The following is an 8,255-nucleotide window of genomic DNA, read 5'->3' as shown; positions in this document are numbered from 1 at the left end:
TGAATATGTAGATTGCTTTGTATAGTTTTGAAATTTTAACAATATTTTTTCTTCCTATCCAGGAGCATGGAATATTTTTTCTGTTTTTTTGTATCTTCTTCAATTTCTTTCATAATCTTTCTATGGTTTTTAGTGAATAGATTTTTCATCTCTTTGGTTAGATTTATTCCTAGGTATTTTATGGTTTTTGATGCAGTTGTAAATGAGATCTATTCCTTGATTTCTCTTTCTGTTGCTTTATTGTTGGTGTATAGGAATGCAACCGAATTTTTTTTGCATTGATTTTATATCCTGCCACTTTGCTGAATTCATGGATCAGCTCTAGCAGTTTTTTGGTGGAATCTTTTGGGTGTTCCATATAGAGTATCATTTCATCTGCAAAGAGTGAAAGTTTGACCTCCCCTGGCCAATTTGGAAGCCTTTTATTTCCTTCTCCAAAACTATGTTGAATAACAGTGGCAAGAGTGAACATCCCTGTCTTGTTCTTGACCTTAGGAGGAAAGATCTCAGTATTCTCCCATTGAGGATTATATTAGCATTGGGTCTTTCATATATGATTTTATGATCTCGAGGTATTATCCTTCTATCCCTACTTTCTTCAGGATTTTTATTAAGAAAGGATGCTGTATTTTGTCAAATGCCTTCTCTACATCTATTAAGATGATCATGTGGTTCTTGTCCTTTCTTTTATTGATATGATGAATCACATTGATTGTTTTGAGGGTATTGGACCAGCCCTACATCCCAGGTATAAATCCCACTTGGTCGTGGTGAATAATTTTTTTTTAATGTATTGTTGGGTCCTGTTGGCTAATATCCTACTGAGGATGTTTGCATCCATGTTCTTCAGGGAAATTGGTCTGTAGTTCTCCTTTTTAGTGGGGTCTTTGTCTGGTTTTGGATTCAAGGTAATGCTGACTTCATAGAAAGAGTTTGAAAGTTTCCCTTCCATTTCTATTTTTTGGAACACCTTCAAGAGAATAGGTGTTAACTCTTCCTTAAATGTTTGGTAGAATTCCCCTGGAAAGCCATCTGGTCCTGGGCTCTTGGTTTTTGGAAGACATTTCTTACTAATTCAATTTCTTTACTGATTATGGGTCTGTTCAAATTTTCTATTTCTTCCTGTTTCACTTTGGTAGTTTATGTATTTCTAGTAATTTGTCCATTTCTTCCAGATTGCCCATTTTATTGGCATATAATTGCTCATAATATTCTCTTATTATTGTTTTTATTTCTGCTGTGTTGGTTGTGATGTCTCTTCTTTCATTCTTGATTTTATTTATTTGGGTCCTTTCTTTTTTTCTTTTTGATCAAACTGGCTAGTGGTTTATCAATTTTGTTGATGCTTCCAAAGAAGCAGCTTCTGGTTTCATTGATCTGTTCTACTGTTGTTTTGGTTTCAGTAGCATTAATTTCTGCTGTAATCTTTGTTATTTCCTGTCTTCTGCAGGTTTTTTTGTTTGTTTGTTTGTTTGCTTTTTGCTATTCTTTCTTCCAGGTCTTTAAGGTTTAAGGTTAGGTTGTGTATCTGAGACCTTTCTCCCTTCTTTAGGAAGGCTTGGATTGCTATATACATTCCTCTTATGACCACCTTTGCTGTGTCCCAGAGGTTTTGGGTTGTGGTGTTATCATTTTCATTGGCTTCCATGTACTTGTTAATTTCCTCTTTAACTTCTTGGTTAGCCCATTCATTCTTTAGTAGGATGTTATTTTGTCTCCAAGTATTTGTTAGCTTTCCAAATTTTTTCTTGTGGTTGATTTCGAGCTTGTAATATTGTGGTCTGAGAATATGCACAGTATGATCTCAATAATTTTTTACTTGTTGAGGGTTGATTTGTGTCCCAGTATGTGGTCTATTCTGGAAAATGTTCCATTTGCACTGGAGAAGAATGTATATTCCACAGATTTAGGATGAAATGTTCTTATATATCTGTTAAGTCCATCTGGTCCAGTGTGTCATTCAAAGCTAGTTTCTTTGTTGATTTTCTGATTAGATGATCTGTACCGTTTTGTAAGTGGGGTGTTGCAGTCCCCTACTATAATGCTATTATTATCTATGAGTTTCTTTGAGTTTGTGATTAATTGATTTATTTATTTGGGTGTTTCCACATTTGGCACATAAATGTCTACAATTGTTAGGTCTTCTTGGTCAATAGACCCCTTGATGATGATGTAATGCCTTTCTGCATTTCTTGATACAGTCTTTATTTTAAAGTCTAGATTGTCTGATATAAGTATGGCTACTCCAGCTTTTTTTGTTGTTGACAATTAGCATGATAGATGGTTCTCCATCCCCTTATTTTCAATCTGAATGTGTCATTAAGTCTAAAGTGAGTCTCTTGTAAACAACATATAGATAAATCTTGTTTTTCTTAATCCATTCTGTTACCCTATATCTTTTGATTGGTGCATTTAGTCCATTGACGTTTTGTGTCAGTACTGAAAGATATGAATTTATTGCCATTGTGTTGCTTGTAGAGTTGGAATTTCTGGTGGTGTTCTCTTGTCCTTTCTAGTCTTTGTTGCTTTTGGTATTTATTTATTTATTTATTCATTCATTCATTCATTCATTCATCTTTTCTCCCATCAGAGAGTCCCCCTTAAAATTTCTCACAGGGCTGGTTTAGTGGCCACAAACTTCTTTCAATTTTTGTTGGTATGGGGAATTTTAATCTCTCCTTTTATTTTGAATGACAGCCTTGCTGGATAAAGAATTATTGGTTAAATATATTTCAGATTCAGCACATTGAATATATCCTCCAACTCCTTTCTGGCCTGCCAATTTTCTCTGAATAGGTGTGCTGCAAACCTGAGCTGTCTTCACTTGTAGGTTAAGGACATTTTTTCCTTTGCTGCTTTCATGATTCTTTCCTTGCCTGAGTATTTTGTGAATTTGACTATGATATGCCTTATTGATGGTTTTTGTTGAATCTAATGGGAGCCCTCTGTGCTTCCTGGATTTTGATGTCTGTGTCTTACCCAGGTTAGGAATGTTTTCCACTATGATTTGTTCATACAACCCTTTGATCCCTTTTTCTCTGTCTTCATCTTCTTCGACCCTTATGATTCTGATGTTCTTTTTAATGAGTCACTGATTTCTATAATTGTTAAATCATGCTCTTTTGCCTTAGTCTCCTTCTTTTATTCTGATTCATTATTCTCCATATGTTTGTCCTCTACATCACTGATTATCTCTTCAGCCTCATCCGTCATTGCCGCTCTGGCAGCCATTCAAGATTGGAACTCCGTTATAGCATTTTTTTTATTTCATTCTGACAAGCTTCTACTTCTTTTATCTCTGCAGAAAGGGATTCTAATATATTTCTGACTTCAGGTAGTATTCTTATTAATGTGATTCTAAATTCTAGTTCAGACATCTTACTTGTGTCTGTGTTGGTTAAGTCCCTCGCTGACATTTCTTCCTGTTCTTTCTTTTGGGGTGAATTCTTTCGTTTTGTCATTTTGAAGGAAGAAAAATAATGAATGACGTAAAAAAAATTAAAAAACTCCAATTAAAAAATTAAAACAACACACATGCACAAAAAAATCAAGTAAATGATGCTAGATCTTAGGCGTTTGGGGGCTGGGTTTTGAAAGGGGCTTGATATATTAGAGAAAAAAGTGGAAAAAGGAAAAGGAAAAGGAAATCATTTGAAAATTTTTAAATGAATACAATGAAATAGAGTAAAATAAAATGATGGAAGAAAATAGAGTTTGAAAATTTTGCAAACAAGTAAAAATATGGTAGAAAAAATAAAAATATTTTTAATAAAAATTGAAAATGAAAATAATGTTTTTCTTTCCATATTCAAGAAAAAGAAAAGAAATGAAAAAGAGAGAAAAAATGACAAAAAAAGAAGAAAATTCAATAGATGGACCAGTGAACAGACTGAAATACGATTGAAATTATTTCTTTTTCCCCTAGAAGTCAAACAATGGAGCATTTTATACTCTGTAAAATAGCAGGCAGAAAGACTTGTTTTCCTGAAGGAACAAGGTTTCCCTTTTGGGCGGGGCTTAGTGTAACAGCTCCATTCTCCACTAGATGGTGCTGCTTGGCTTACTGAGGTGGATCCTTGGGGTGCCTGTATGTGTGTATGTGCATGTGCAGGAGCAGTGATAATGGCATCACCCAGCTACTCAGTCTCTAGTATTGGAACTCTGTGCTCTCCCCAACCAGCAAACACGCAACTGGCCTTTGTGCCCAGTTTCCGTGCACTCCCCACTTTTACACTGTCCGTGACCAAGCCCCAGGCAGCACCTCCCTCCTGAGTTTTGTCTCAGATAGGGCTGTGTTTCCCCACCCCTCACTTCTGAGGGACTGTGGCTTTGACCCATTCTGATCCTCTATTGGGGAGGGGGGTGTCACCAAGCAATGGTCATATGCCAGCCACACCCAGGAACTTTCATGAGATCATGCTGCTGCTGATGCCTAGAGACTGTGACTTGGTGCAGCCTGCCCCAGAAAAAGTTCACATGATCATGTAGCAGCAGTATTTCAGGGATTATGGAAAATCACAACACATATCTGGTACCAGGCTTTACCCTTACTGACCTTGTTCCAGCCCCAGCAAATGTGGTTGTTCTCTGGGGCCCATTGGGGCCTTTGCCTATGGATGGGGGGGGGGGCACACAGCCTCTACCAATGTTCTCTTAGTAGGGGAAACACCTCTCTCCGTGTGGCCCGATGACCCTCCAGAGTTCACTCTGCTCCTGGGGACTTGCCTTTCCCATCAGAGCACTGACAGGTATTGAGCTGCAGAGTTTCAGACTCTCACTTCCTCTGTTTATAGAGTCTTAATGGAATTTAAACCCTCTCCTTTCTCCTTTTCCCTTCTCAGTCCCTGCAGCTATTTCCACTTTTCCTCTTTCTCTCCAGCTGCTTTTGTGGGGGGTGCTTTTCCCACACTCTCCCCCTGTCTCCATCCTCTCACCACAAGCAAAAACAGCTCCCTGCCTTCTGCAGCTTCTCTGTCCCCCAGTTCACCTCTCTGTGCTGAGTACCTGGTGAGTTCTTTGTTTCAGGTTGTGCAGAATGTTGTGTTAAGCCTCAAATCAGTTTTATTGGTGTGCATGATGGTTTAGTGTTGATCCAGCTGTGTTTCATGGATGCAAGATGCAAAAAAACTTCCATGCTGTTCCACCATCTTGGCTTCTCTCAAGATAAATGTACTTTTAATCTCTTTCACCTATTTCACCCATCCTCTCACCAAACTCCCTTCTGGTAATCATCTGTTTGTTATATATAGTTACCAGTCAGTTTTTTGGTTTTTCTTTTTTCCCCCTTTGTTCATTATTGTTGTTATTTAAATTATACATATGAGTGAAATAATTTGATATTTGTCTTTCTTTGACATATCAATTAGCATGATATCTTTAATAAATCTATACATGTTGTTACATATGAAAAGATTTTATTATTTTTTATAGTTGAATGATATATTGAATTAATTATTCTAACCCTTCCACAAGCTGATTTTAAGATTTTTATATTTGATTTTCAGGTGTTTGACAAGTATGTGCCTAGATAAACCTTGGATTCTGCAGGGAATTTTGCAGTTTTGAATATAATTTGGATTTTTGTCTATTATATTCTCAATTTTTCCTGCCTTATTTTTATTTCCTCTTTTTTTGAGATATTAATTACAGGAACTTTAGACCACTTGAGAATGTTCCACAGATTATTTTGTTTTAATTAAATTTTCACATCAATTTTAATTGTCTTTCAGTTTGGTTGATTTCTAATTATCTGTATTCATGTTCATTAAATGTCCCTTGTGTGGCATACAAACATTCCTAAGTCCACCTATCTATTTTTTTTTAATTTCACATATTGTAGTTTCCAATTCTGAGGTTTCCTTTATAATGTTTCTTTATCTCTTCTAAAATTTTCCATCATTTCTGTATTGTATTCACCTTTCCCTATAATAGTTAAACTTGGTTATAATAGAATTTTAAAGACTTAAAAAAAGAGAGAATTTTAAAGTCTTTGCTAATCACAACATCTAGCTTGTCTTTGATTGATTCTATTATTAATTTCTCCTGATTATAAGTCACATTTTATGAAAATTAACATGTTACATAATGTATATTATATAATGGACATTATGAATGAATGGTTGTGGAGATGCTGATGTCTGTCATCTTACTCTGAAGAGTATTGAATTTTTCTCCTTTCATGATTTGTTAGTTTTGCTGCTTCTTTTTTTCCCCGTAATTTTATATCTATTTTCAAGTTTTAAACAATTTTCTATTCATTTTTTTCCCTCTTGGAATTATTAGTATTTTTTTTTATCCCCTTAATAGTTTATCTCCTTAACAGTTATTGCTGGTGTATGAGATATTCATTGTAAAATTCAACTAGTGAAAAAAAATGTTGGAAAGCCAACCATTTGCTCTATTTTCTTCCTTTATTAAATACCAAAATAGCCTCAGAGTAATTAAATAATTTTACATTTCATATAAAAGCTAAGGTCTAGAACCTAGGTCTTGTGACTCTCTAATTCTGTACCATATTTCTTTTTAGAGCACATTGGCTTCCATTAAAGTAAAACAAATTCAAGTTAAATATAAGAAAGAGTTTACTCATGCAGTATGTAAGTACACACATATCATTAACAATCCTAAAAGTACTCATTCAGCATTTTAGAGCTCAAGTGACCATTTGTGACTGGCAAACACTTCAAAATTAACTACCACCTCCTTTCATATTTTGGATCATCAGCTTTTCAAATAAGAGTGAAATGTGGTTACACTACATTTGAATTTTACCAGCTTTTGAAACAACCACACTACCTCCTTTTGAATATGTGAATGTCAGTATTAAGCAAATATTGCAAACCTTGTTTTATACAATATGAGAAATTTCTTTTTACTCTTTAGACTTAGATGCATAAGAAAATATTTTTAGTACAAAGAGTTTTTATTTATGTAAAAATTAAAAAAAACTGTTGCAGTTGAACAGCTGCAGATCAAAACTGCTCATATGAACAACAAATACCTTCATGTTTTTAAACAATTTTTGACTTTAGATGCCAGCTGTATAAAACTCAATTTCCTGTATATTTGCCTTTCTTTCTCTCTTCTCCTGTAAACATATCCCCAGTTTCCCAACACATTGAAACACAGATGGCTGCCTTATTGTAGCAGAAGCAAAAAAAAAAAAAATACTACATTAGTGTTTAAAAGGATTAAAACTCCTCTTGGCAGCAGTCTCATATGTTACCAGTTAATTGTTGAATTAGAAGATATCTTGATAATTTAAAACAAGGGCTAATTTTACAAGCTTACATCATAACAGTATGAAATGTCAAATATTTTGGAATATGTTTTAAATTTAGTTTTAGCAAAATTAGTCAAAAGAAGACTATACCTCCATACTATCTGTGTGTCTAAGTAAGAGTGGACTGCAATATAATTTATGATTAAGAGAACTCTGTACTTTCTCTGTATTAAAGTAAATTTATGTAAACAGCACAGAGTGTCCCAGCAATTATTATTTTAGTATCTTTTATACATGATCTGACATGATTGATACCTGTAGTACAGAAAACTGCTTTATAATGGAAGTATTCTCAAACTGAAAGATACAATGATATTAACCTTACCTTTCTAAGGAGATGGTGAACAAAATGTCTTTAATAACTTCCCAGCATTAATTACTTGACAATATTGGCTGAGGACATTCTACAACTCATATGGTCAGATAATTAACATTGTGCTAAATCATATCAACCTTTGAAAGTCTGTATTTATACACTGGAGTATTATTTGACATTCAAAGAGAATGAAATCTTGCCATTTGCAACTACATGGATGGAAATAGTGGGTATTATGCTAAGCGAAAATAGAGAAAAACAAATATCATGTGACTTATATGAGGACTTTAAGATACAAAACAGATGAACATAAGGGAAGGGAAGCAAAAATAATATAAAAACAGGAAGGGGGACAAAACATAAGAGTCTCATAAATATGGAGAACCAACAGAGGGTTGCTGGAGGGGTTGTGGGAGGAGGGATGGGCAAAATGGGTAAAGGGCATTAAGGAATCTATTCTTGAAATCGTTGTTGCACTATATGCTAACTAACTTGTATGTAAATTAAAACATTAATTAAAAAAAGAAAGTCTGTATTTTCCTATGAACTTATGATAATTCATGCATGACAAGTGAAATATTGCTAACATAGTAAGATATTCCACATGGACAAAATATAATAAAATTTTGGAAACTTTAAATTTTGGCATAATAATTT

Source organism: Felis catus, chromosome X (assembly GCF_018350175.1).
Source record: "Felis catus isolate Fca126 chromosome X, F.catus_Fca126_mat1.0, whole genome shotgun sequence".
Lineage (NCBI taxonomy): Eukaryota > Metazoa > Chordata > Mammalia > Carnivora > Felidae > Felis > Felis catus.
Note: the sequence above shows the minus strand (reverse complement) of the source record.